Raw genomic sequence first — 11,507 nt, forward strand, 5'->3', positions numbered from 1 at the left:
ATGACAATTCAGTCTGGAGATATCTCTTTGAACTCTTTCAATGGAAGTCTATGGAACTTGTTGCTAAGGGGCTCTAAATGGTTGCTAGGGCGTGGCTTGATAGCTTCACAATGATCCTGAGAGACTGATTGGTCGTCTGAGTAAAATGAGCCCTCCTCCTTGTCTCTATGACACTGTGATCCAGAGCTACGTTCAATACAAAGTCCCTATGCAATTTACCATAGTAGGAAAAGCATGTGTGTTTCACGGGACGTTCCTTCCCCATAGTAAGTCAATGGGGCAACTTTGGGCATCTCCTGCCCCCCAGGGGTGCAACTTTTACCCCGTTGTGAGGTATGTTCTTACAGAGCCTGTCAGCCTCTTCAAATGTGGCAAATCACACGTTTCTGCGAAATCCTCGCTCAGAGCTACGTGTGGTCAAAGTTCGTCGCAATGTTAAGTCAATGGGACTTTTTTGGGCGCTTTTTCGCCCCTGGGGTGAACACCGCACCCCCGATCGCTTATAAAAGTCATAGCACACCTCTCCTCAATGAGCCGGTCGATTTGACACCTCATTCATGGGTCTGAGACAAACGGTGCGGGGCGAGTTACGCGCCAAACTTTTGTCCAGAACAATAAGAAGAAGAAGAAGAATAACTAGAATGTACATTTCCTGAAGAAAATGTGAAATGGTGCTTGCAGTGGCAAAACTCTCCACTCGGTTGCTAGGGTGTTGTACATGATTGCATACGAGCCAACAACCATGTCTGTACGATGTTGTGGAGCTGAAATATAGCTTCTATATGTTGCAATATGGTTTATATGTGGCTCTAAACGGTTGCTAGGGCGTTGCTAGGGTGTTCTGGGTGGTTGCTATGGTGTTGCTAGGTGGTTGCTAGGGTATACTGGGTGGTTGCTAGGCGGTTGCTAGGGTATTCTTGGTGGTTGCTATGGTGTTGCTAGGCGGTTGCTAGGGTATTCTGGGTGGTTGCTAGGCAGTTGCTAGGGTATTCTTGGTGGTTGCTAGGGTGTTGCTAGGTGTTTGCTAGGCTGTTCTGGGTGGTTGCTATGGTGTTGCTAGGGTATTCTGGGTGGTTGCTATGGTGTTGCTAGGCGGTTGCTATGGTGTTCTGGGTGGTTGCTATGGTGTTGTTAGCTGGTTGCTAGGGTATTCTGGGTGGTTGCTAGGGCATTGCTAGGCGGTTGCTAGGGTATTCTGGGTGGTTGCTAGGGCGTTGCTAGGCAGTTGCTAGGGTATTCTGGGTGGTTGCTATGGTGTTGCTAGGTGGTTGCTAGGGTATTCTGGGTGGTTGCTAGGGCGTTGCTAGGGTATTCTTGGTGGTTGCTAGGGTGTTCTGGGTGGTTGCTATGGTGTTGCTAGGCAGTTGCTATGGTATTTTGGGTGGATGCTAGGGCGTTGCTAGGCAGTTGCTAGGGTGTTCTGGGTGGTTGCTAGGCAGTTGCTAGGTGTTCTGGGGGGTTGCTAGACAGTTGCTAGGGTGTTCTGGGTGGTTGCTACGGTATTTTTGGTGGTTACTAGAGCGTTTCTAGACGTTGCTAGGGTGTTCAGGATGGTTGCTAAGGTATTTTTTTTAGTTGCTATGGTGTTACTAGGTGGTTGGTAGTTGTCAAAGATGGTTGCTATGGAGTTTTTATAGAGTTATTAAAATCTTTAATAACGAGTGCCTTCAGTACGGCACTCGGCCTGCGGCCTCGTGCCTATGGCCGAATAGGCACAAGCATGGAGCAATATCGCAAGGCCACGAGTGTAATATTGCGTTAAAAAATACAAAAAAATGTAAAAAACATTTTTTTTTGGTTTAGGGTGGTTGCTAGGGAGGTCTTAGTGGTTGCTAGGGTGCTGAAACTGTTTGCTAGGGCGTGGCTATGAAGATTTTAGGCCATTACTTATTGGCTGCTTGATAATATAAATCCTCTGAGGGAGAGAGAGAGGGAGAGACGCAGGGGTGTCAGGCCCTTTGGAGTCTGTGTGTGTGAAAACGTCGGTTGGGATTCAAATATTTTTAGAACTCCCAATGTAAAGTCAATGGGACTTTTTTGGCCGCTTTTTTGCCCGCTGTGCGAACATCGTACACCCGATCGCTTAGAAAAGTCATAGCACACCTCTCCTTAATGAGCCGGTCGATTTGATGCCTCACTCAGTGGTCTGAGACAAACGGTGCGGGGCGAGTTTCGCGCCAAACTTTGTCCAGAATAAAAATAAGAATAATAACTAGAATGTACATTTCCTGAAGAAAATGTGAAGTGGTGCTTGCAGTGGCAAAACTCTCCACTTGGTTGCTAGGGTGTTGTACATGATTGCATTCGAGCCAACAACTATGTCTGTACGATGTTGTGGAGCAGAAATATGGCTTCTATATGTTGCAGTATGGTTGCTAGGTGTGAATTCAGTTACCATGGTGATAGTTACAGACTGTTTCCCAACCAAAACAAAACAGCCAACCCCCATCTCTATACGATGTTCTGATGCAGAGACATGGGTCTTGATAAACGGTTGTTAGGGTCCTCTGTTTGATTGCTAAGGAGTGGCTTGGCAGCTGCCAATGATGAAACTGCAAAGGCTTCTTGTCACTGTGAATGATATAAACCAACTCCCATGCCTCTGTGACATTCAGAATGGAAGATATCCCTCTTTGGATTTTGGTTGCTAGGGTTCTCTGTTTGGTTGCTATGGATTTCCTTGACAGCTGCCAATGATGAAACTGCAAAGGCTTTTTGTTACTATGAATGATATAAACCAACTTCCATGCCTCTGTGACATTCAGAATAGAATATATCCCTCTAGGATTTTGGTTGCTAAGGTGCTCGACAATGGTTGCTAGGGAGGGGCTAGGAAGTGTTGAGGTGATTCATGATTGGCCATTTGATGCCCTGAGTGAAACGAGACCACCTTGGTGTTTCTATGATCTACTAGAGCGTTTCTAGACGTTGCTAGGGTGTTCAGGATGGTTGCTAAGGTATTTTTGGTAGTTGCTATTTTGTTACTAGGTGGTTGGTAGTTGTCAAAGATGGTTACTATGGAGTTTTTATAGAGTTATTAAAATCTTTAATAACGAGTGCCTTCAGTACGGCACTCGGCCTGCGGCCTCGTGCCTATGGCTGAATAGGCACAAGCATGGAGCAATATCGCAAGGCCACGAGTGTAATATTGCGTTAAAAAATACAAAAAAATTTAAAAAAAAATTTTTTTTGGTTTAGGGTGGTTGCTAGGGAGCTCTTAGTGGTTGCTAGGGTGCTAAAACTGGTTGCTAGGGTGTGGCTATGAAGATTTAAGGAAATTACTTATTGGCTGCTTGATAATATAAATCCTCTGAGGGAGAGAGAGAGGGAGAGACGCAGGGCTGTCAGGCCCTTTGGAGTGGTTTGTGTGTGAAAACGTCGGTTGGGATTCAAATATTTTTAGAATGCCCAATGTAAAGTCAATGGGGACTTTTTTGGCCGCTTTTTCGTCCGCTGTGCGAACATCGTACACCCGATCGCTTAGAAAAGTCATAGCACACCTCTCCTCAATGAGCCGGTCGATTTGACACTTCACTCAGGGGTCTGTGACAAACGGTGCGGGGCGAGTTTCGCGCCAAACTTTGTCCAGAATAATAATAATAAGAATAACTAGAATGTACATTTCCTGAAGAAAATGTGAAGTGGTGCTTGCAGTGGCAAAATTCGCCACTGGGCAGATGCTAACACAATTACCATGTTGTGATACCATGAGATACCACGTTTTAGCATTATTTACCACGATTTACCATGATTCTAAGATGATTTATTACGATTTACCACATTCCAGCATGATTTACTATGATTAACATGTTGTTAGAATGATGCTAGCATGATTAGCATGTTGTTAGCATGATTAGCATGTTGCTAGCATGCTTTTAACAAGATGCTAGCATGATTAGCATTTTGCTAACATGTTTTTAGCTAGATGCTAACATGATTAGCATGTTGCTAGCATTATGCTAGCTTTATTAGCATGTTGCTAACATGTTTTGCTAGCATGATTAGCATGTTGCTAGTATGATGCTAGCTTGATTAGCATTTTGCTAGCATAATGCTAGCATGATTAGCATGTTGCTAGCTTGATTAACATGTTGTTAGCATAATGCTAGCATGATTAGCATGTTGCTAGCATGATGCTAGCTTGATTAGCATATTGTTAGCATGATGCTAACATGATTAGCATGTTGCTAGCATGATGCTAGCTTGATTAGCATGTTGCTAGCATGATGCTAGCATGATTAGCATGTTGCTAGCATTATGATAGCATGATTAGCATGTTGCTAGCATGATGCTAGCTTGATTAGCATGATGCTAGCATTATGCTAGCTTGATTAGCATGTTTTTAGCATGATGCTAGCTTTATTAGCATGTTGGTAGCCTAATGCTAGCATTATTAGCATGTTGCTAGCATGATGCTAGCATGATTAGCATGTTGCTAGCATAATGCTAGCATGATTAGCATGTTGCTAGCATGATGCTAGCTTGATTAGCATGATGTTAGCATTATGCTAGCTTGATTAGCATGTTGTTAGCATGATGCTAGCTTTATTAGCATGTTGGTAGCATAATGTTAGCATGATTAGCATGTTGCTAGCATGATGCTAGCTTGATTAGCATGTTTGCTAGCATGATTAGCATGTTGCTAGCATGATGCTAGCTTGATTAGCATGTTGCCAGCATGTTTTTAGCTAGATGCTGTTGCCAGGTGGTTGCTAGGGTGTTCTGGGTGGTTGCTATAGTGTTGCTAGGCAGTTGCTAAGGTGTTCTGGGTGGTTGCTAGGCAGTTGCTAGGGTATTCTTGGTGGTTGCTAGGCAGTTGCTAGGGTATTCTTGGTGGTTGCTAGGGCGTTGCTAGGTGGTTGCTAGGGTGTTCTGGGTGGTTGCTATGGTGTTGCTAGGCAGTTGCTATGTTATTCTTGGTGGATACTAGGGCATTGCTAGGCAGTTGCTAGGGTGTTCTGGGTGGTTGCTATGTGTTCTGGGTGGTTGCTAGGCAGTTGCTAGGTGTTCTAGGTGGTTGCTAGGCAGTTGCTAGGGTGTTCTGGGTGCTTGCTAGAGTTTTTTGTAGTTACTAGAGCATTTCTAGACGTTGCTAGGGTGTTCAGGGTGGTTGCTAAGGTGTTATTGTTAGTTGCTATGGTGTTACTAGGTGGTTGGTAGTTGTCAAATATGGTTACTATGGAGTTTTTATAGAGTTCTTAAAATCTTTAATAACGAGTGCCTTCAGTACGGCACGAGGCCTGCGGCCTCGTGCCTATGGCCGAATAGGCACAAGCATGGAGCGATATCGCAAGGCCACGAGAGTAAAATTGCTTTAAAAAATAAAAAAAATGTAAAAAATATTTTTTTTTTGGTTTAGGGTGGTTGCTAGGGAGCTCTTAGTGGTTGCTAGGGTGCTGAAACTGGTTGCTAGGGTGTGGCTATGAAGATTTTAGGCCATTACTTATTGGCTGCTTGATAATATAAATCCTCTGAGGGAGAGAGAGAGGGAGAGACGCAGGGGTGTCAGGCCCTTTGGAGTGGTGTGTGTGTGAAAACGTCGGTTGGGATTCAAATATTTTTAGAACTCCCCATGTAAAGTCAATGGGACTTTTTTGGCCGCTTTTTCGTCCGCTGTGCGAACATCGTACACCCGATCGCTTAGAAAAGTCATAGCACACCTCTCCTCAATGAGCCGGTCGATTTGACACTTCACTCAGGGGTCTGTGACAAATGGTGCGGGGCGAGTTTCGCGCCAAACTTTTGTCCGGAATAATAAGAATAATAATAATAACTAGAATGTACATTTCCTGAAGAAAATGTGAAATGGTGCTTGCAGTGGCAAAACTCGCCACTCGGTTGATAGAATGTGGTACATGATTGCATACGAGCCAACAAACATGTCTGTACGATGTTCTGGTGCTGAGATAAGGCTTATTCGTGTTGTTCAGGTGGTTGCTAGGGTGTTGCTAGGGTATTCTGGGGGGTTGCTATGGTGTTGCTAGGCGGTTGCTAGGGTATTATGGGTGGTTGCTAGGGTATTATTGGTGGTTGCTAGGGCGTTGCTAGGCAGTTGCTAGGGTATTCTGGGTGGTTGCTAGGGTATTATTGGTGGTTGCTATGGTGTTGCTAGGCGGTTGCTAGGGTATTCTGGGTGGTTGCTAGGGTATTATTGGTGGTTGCTAGGGCGTTGCTAGGCAGTTGCTAGGGTATTCTGGGGGGTTGCTATGGTGTTGCTAGGCGGTTGCTAGGGTATTCTGGGTGGTTGCTAGGGTATTATTGGTGGTTGCTAGGGCGTTGCTAGGCAGTTGCTAGGGTTTTCTGGGTGGTTGCTATGGCGTTGCTAGGCAGTTTATAGGGTGTTCTGGGTGGTTGCTAGGGCGTTACTAGGGTATTCTGGTGGGTTGCTATGGCGTTGCTAGGCGGTTGCTAGGGTATTCTGGGTGGTTGCTAGGGCGTTGCTAGGGTATTCTGGGTGGTTGCTAGGGCGTTTCTAGGCAGTTGCTAGGGTATTCTGGGGGGTTGCTATGGTGTTGCTAGGCGGTTGCTAGGGTATTCTGGGTAGTTGCTAGGGTGTTCTGGGTGGTTGCTATGGCGTTGCTAGGCAGTTGCTAGGGTGTTCTGGGTGGTTGCTATGGTGTTGCTAGGCGGTTGCTAGGGTGTTGCTAGGCAGTTGCTAGGGTATTCTGGGTGTTTGCTATGGTGTTGCTAGGCGGTTGCTAGGGTATTCTGGGTGGTTGCTAGGCGGTTGCTAGGGTATTCTTGGTGGTTGCTAGGGCGTTGCTAGGCAGTTGCTAGGGTATTCTGGGTGGTTGCTAGGGCGTTGCTAGGCAGTTGCTAGGGTGTTCTGGGTGGTTGCTATGGTGTTGCTAGATGGTTAGTAGGGTATTTTAGGTGGTTGCTAGGGAGTTGCTATGCAGTTGCTAGGGTGTTCAGGGTGGTTGCTAAGGTATTATGGGTGGTTACTATGGTGTTACTAAGTGGTTGGTAGTTGTCACAGATGATTACTATTGGAGTTCTTAGCATTTTCTTGGCATGATTAGCACTTACCTAATTGCTATTAGCATGTAGCTATTCACAGCTAGCATGTGTAGCATGTTGGAATTCCTCTTTGCTAGCATGAGTCAAAAGAGCCAAGCCCCATCTCTATACGATGTTCTGATGCAGAGAAATAGGTCTTGCAAAATGGTTGCTAAGGTACTTTGTTTGGTTGCTAGGGAGTGGCTTGGCAGCTGCCAATCATGAAACTCTAAAGGCTGCTTGTCAGTATGAATGATATAAACCAACTTCCATTCCTCTGTGACATTCAGAATGAAAGATATCCCTCTATGGATTTTGGTTGCTAAGGTGCTTGACAATGGTTGCTAGGACGGGGCTAGCAAGTGTTGTGGTGTCTCATGAATGGCTGTTTGCTGCCCTGAGTCAAACTTGTCTTAACCCCATCTCTTTATGATGTTCTGATGCAGAGATAAAGGTCTTGTAAAATGGTTGCTAGGGTACTCTGTTTGGTTGCTATGGAGTTGCTTGGCAGCTGCCAATGATGAAACTGCAAAGGCTGCTTGTCACTATGAATGATATAAACCAACTCCCATGCCTCTGTGACATTCAGAATGGAAGATATCCCTCTTTGGATTTTGGTTGCTAAGGTGCTCAACAATGGTTGCTAGGGAGGGGCTAGGAAGTGTTGAGGTGATTCATGATTGGCTGTTTGCTGCCCCGAGTCAACTGAGACCACCCCCATGTTTCTATGACAATTCAGTCCAGAGATATCCCTTTGATCTCTTTCAATGTAAGTCTATGGGACTTGTTGCTAAGGGGCTCTAAATGGTTGCTAGGGCGTGGCTTGATAGCTTCACAATGATCCTTAGAGACTGACTGGCCGTCTGAGTAAAATGAGCCCGCCCCCTTGTCTCTCTGACACTGTGATCCAGAGCTACGTTCAATACAAAATCCCTATGCAATTTACCATAGTAGGAAAAGCATGTGTGTTTCACGGGACATTCCTTCCCCATAGTAAGTCAATGGGGCAACTTTGGGACGCTCCTGCCCCCCAGGGGTGCAACTTTTACCCCATTGTGAGGTATGTTCTTACAGAGCCTGTCAGCCTCTTCAAATGTGGCAAATCACACGTTTCTGCGAAATCCTCGCTCAGAGCTACGTGTGGTCAAAGTTCGTCGCAATGTTAAGTCAATGGGACTTTTTTGGCCGCTTTTTCGCCCCTGGGGCGAACACCGCACCCCCGATCACTTATAAAAGTCATAGCACACCTCTCCTTAATGAGCCGGTCGATTTGACACCTCACTCAGGGGTCTGAGACAAACGGTGCGGGGCGAGTTTCGCGCCAAACTTTGTCCAGAATAATAATAAGAAGAATAATAAGTATGCAAGAGAACACTAATGATGCCTTGCTTTCAGCAAGCACCATTAACTAGAATGTACATTTCCTGAAGAAAATGTGAAGTGGTGCTTGCAGTGGCAAAATTCGCCACTGGGCAGATGCTAACACAATTACCATGTTGTGATACCATGAGATACCACGTTTTAGCATTATTTACCACGATTTACCATGATTCTAAGATGATTTACTACGATTTACCACATTCCAGCATGATTTACTATGATTAGCATGTTAGTTGGATGATGCTAGCATGATTAGCATGTTGCTAACATGCTTTTAACAAGATGCTAGCATGATTAGCATGTTGCTAGCATGCTTTTAACAAGATGCTAGCATGATTAGCATGTTGTTAACATGCTTTTAACAAGATGCTAACATGATTAGCATTTTGCTAACATGTTTTTAGCTAGATGCTAACAGGATTAGCATGTTGCTAGCATTATGCTAGCTTGAATAACATGTTGTTAACATGATGCTAGCTTGATTAGCATGTTGCTAGCATGATGCTAGCTTGATTAGCATGTTGATAGCATGATGCTAACATGATTAGCATTTTGCTAGCATGCTTTTAACAAGATGTTAGCATGATTAGCATTTTGCTAGCATGTTTTTAGCTAGATGCTAACATGATTAGCATGTTGCTAGCATTATGCTAGCTTGATTAGCATGTTGCTAGCATGATGCTAGCTTGATTAGCATGTTGGTAGCATAATGCTAGCATGATTAGCATGTTGCTAGCATGATGCTAACATGATTATCATGTTGCTAGCATGTTGCTAGCTTGATTAGCATGTTGCTAACATGATGCTAGCATGATTAGCATTTTGCTAGCATGTTTTTAGCAAGATGCTGTTGCCTGGTGGTTGCTAGGGTGTTCTGGGTGGTTGCTATGGTGTTGCTAGGCAGTTGCTAGGGTATTCTTGGTGGTTGCTAGGCAGTTGCTAGGGTATTCTTGGTGGTTGTTAGGGTGTTCTAGGTGGTTGCTATGGTGTTGCTAGGCAGTTGCTATGGTATTCTGGGTGGATGCTAGGGCGTTGCTAGGCAGTTGCTAGGGTGTTCTAGGTGGTTGCTAGGCAGTTGCTAGGGTGTTCTGGGTGGTTACTAGAGCATTTCTAGACATTGCTAGGTGTTCTGGGTGGTTGCTAGGCAGTTGCTAGGGTGTTCTAGGTGGTTGCTAGGTGTTCTGGGTGGTTGCTAGGCAGTTGCTAGGGTGTTCAGGGTGGTTGCTAGAGTTTTTTGGTGGTTACTAAAGCATTTCTAGACGTTGCTAGGGTGTTGTGGGTGGTTGCTAGGCAGTTGCTAGGGTGTATTGGGTGGTTGCGAGTGCCTTCAGTACGGCACTCGGCCTCCGGCCTCGTGCCTATGGCCGAATAGGGTGTTCTGGGTGGTTGCGAGTGCCTTCAGTACGGCACTCGGCCTGCGGCCTCGTGCCTATGGCCGAATAGGCACAAGCATGGAGCTATATCGCAAGGCCACGAGAGTAAAATTGCTTTAAAAAATAAAAAAAAATAAAAAAAATGTTTTTTTTTGGTTTAGGGTGGTTGCTAGGGAGCTCTTAGTGGTTGCTAGGGTGCTGTAACTGGTTGCTAGGGTGTGGCTATGAAGATTTTAGGCCATTACTTATTGGCTGCTTGATAATATAAATCCTCTGAGGGAGAGAGAGAGGGAGAGATGCAGGGCTGTCAGGCCCTTTGGAGTCTGTGTGTGTGAAAACGGCAGTTGGGATTCAAATATTTTTAGAATGCCCAATGTTAAGTCAATGGGACTTTTTTGGCCGCTTTTTCGTCCGCTGTGCGAACATCGTACACCCGATCGCTTAGAAAAGTCATAGCACACCTCTCCTCAATGAGCCGGTCGATTTGACACTTCACTCATAGGTCTGTGACAAACGGTGCGGGGCAAGTTTCGCGCCAAACTTTGTCCAGAATAAAAATAAGAATAATAATAAGTATGCAAGAGAACACTAATGATGCCTTGCTTTCAGCAAGCACCATTAATAAGTATGCAAGAGAACACTAATGATGCCTTGCTTTCAGCAAGCACCATTAATAAGTATGCAAGAGAACACTAATGATGCCTTGCTTTCAGCAAGCACCATTAATAACTAGATGCAAAAGTTCGTCGAGACAAACTTTAAGTTGGCATGAGAAAGTTTGGACCAGAACGTTTTTTTGCTAGGCGGTTGCTAGGGTGTTCTGGGTGGTTGCTATGGTGTTGCTAGGCGGTTGCTAAGGTATTTTGGGTGGTTGCTAGGCGGTTGCTAGGGTGTTCTGGGTGGTTGCTATGGTGTTGCTAGGCGGTTGCTAGGGTGTTCTGGGTGGTTGCTAGGTGGTTGCTAAGGTGTTTTGAGTGGTTGCTAGGCGGTTGCTAGGGTATTCTGGTTGGTTGCTAGGGTGTTTTGGGTGGTTGCTAGGGTGTTCTGGGTGGTTGCTATGGTGTTACTAGGTGGTTGCTAGGGTATTCTGGTTGTTTGCTAGGGTGTTCTGGGTGGTTGCTAGGCGGTTGCTAGGGTGTTCTGGGTGGTTGCTATGGTGTTGCTAGGTGGTTGCTAGGGTATTCTGGGTGGTTGCTAGGCAGTTGCTAGGGTGTTCTGGGTGGTTGCTATGGTATTGTTAGGCGGTTGCTAGGGTGTTCTGGGTGGTTGCTATGGTGTTGCTAGGTGGTTGGTAGTTGTCACAGATGGTTACTATGGAGTCTTTATAGAGTTCTTAGCATGATCTTGGCATGATATAGCACTTAACTAATCGCTATTAGCATGTAGCTATTCACTGCTAGGGTTGCTAGGGTATACTGGGTGGTTGCTAGGCGGTTGCTAGGGTATTCCTGGTGGTTGCTATGGTGTTGCTAGGCGGTTGCTAGGGTATTCTTGGTGGTTGCTAGGGCGTTGCTAGGTGGTTGCTAGGCTGTTCTGGGTGGTTGCTATGGTGTTGCTAGGGTATTCTGGGTGGTTGCTATGGTGTTGCTAGGCGGTTGCTAGGGTATTATGGGTGGTTGCTAGGGCGTTGCTAGGCAGTTGCTAGGGTTTTCTGGGTGGTTGCTATGGTGTTGTTAGGCGGTTGCTATGGTATTCTATGTGGTTGCTAGGCGGTTGCTAGGGTATTCTTGGTGGTTGCTATGGTGTTGCTAGGCG

Source organism: Scardinius erythrophthalmus (genome assembly GCF_964197995.2).
Source record: "Scardinius erythrophthalmus genome assembly, chromosome: 3".
In the NCBI taxonomy this organism is placed as follows: domain Eukaryota; kingdom Metazoa; phylum Chordata; class Actinopteri; order Cypriniformes; family Leuciscidae; genus Scardinius; species Scardinius erythrophthalmus.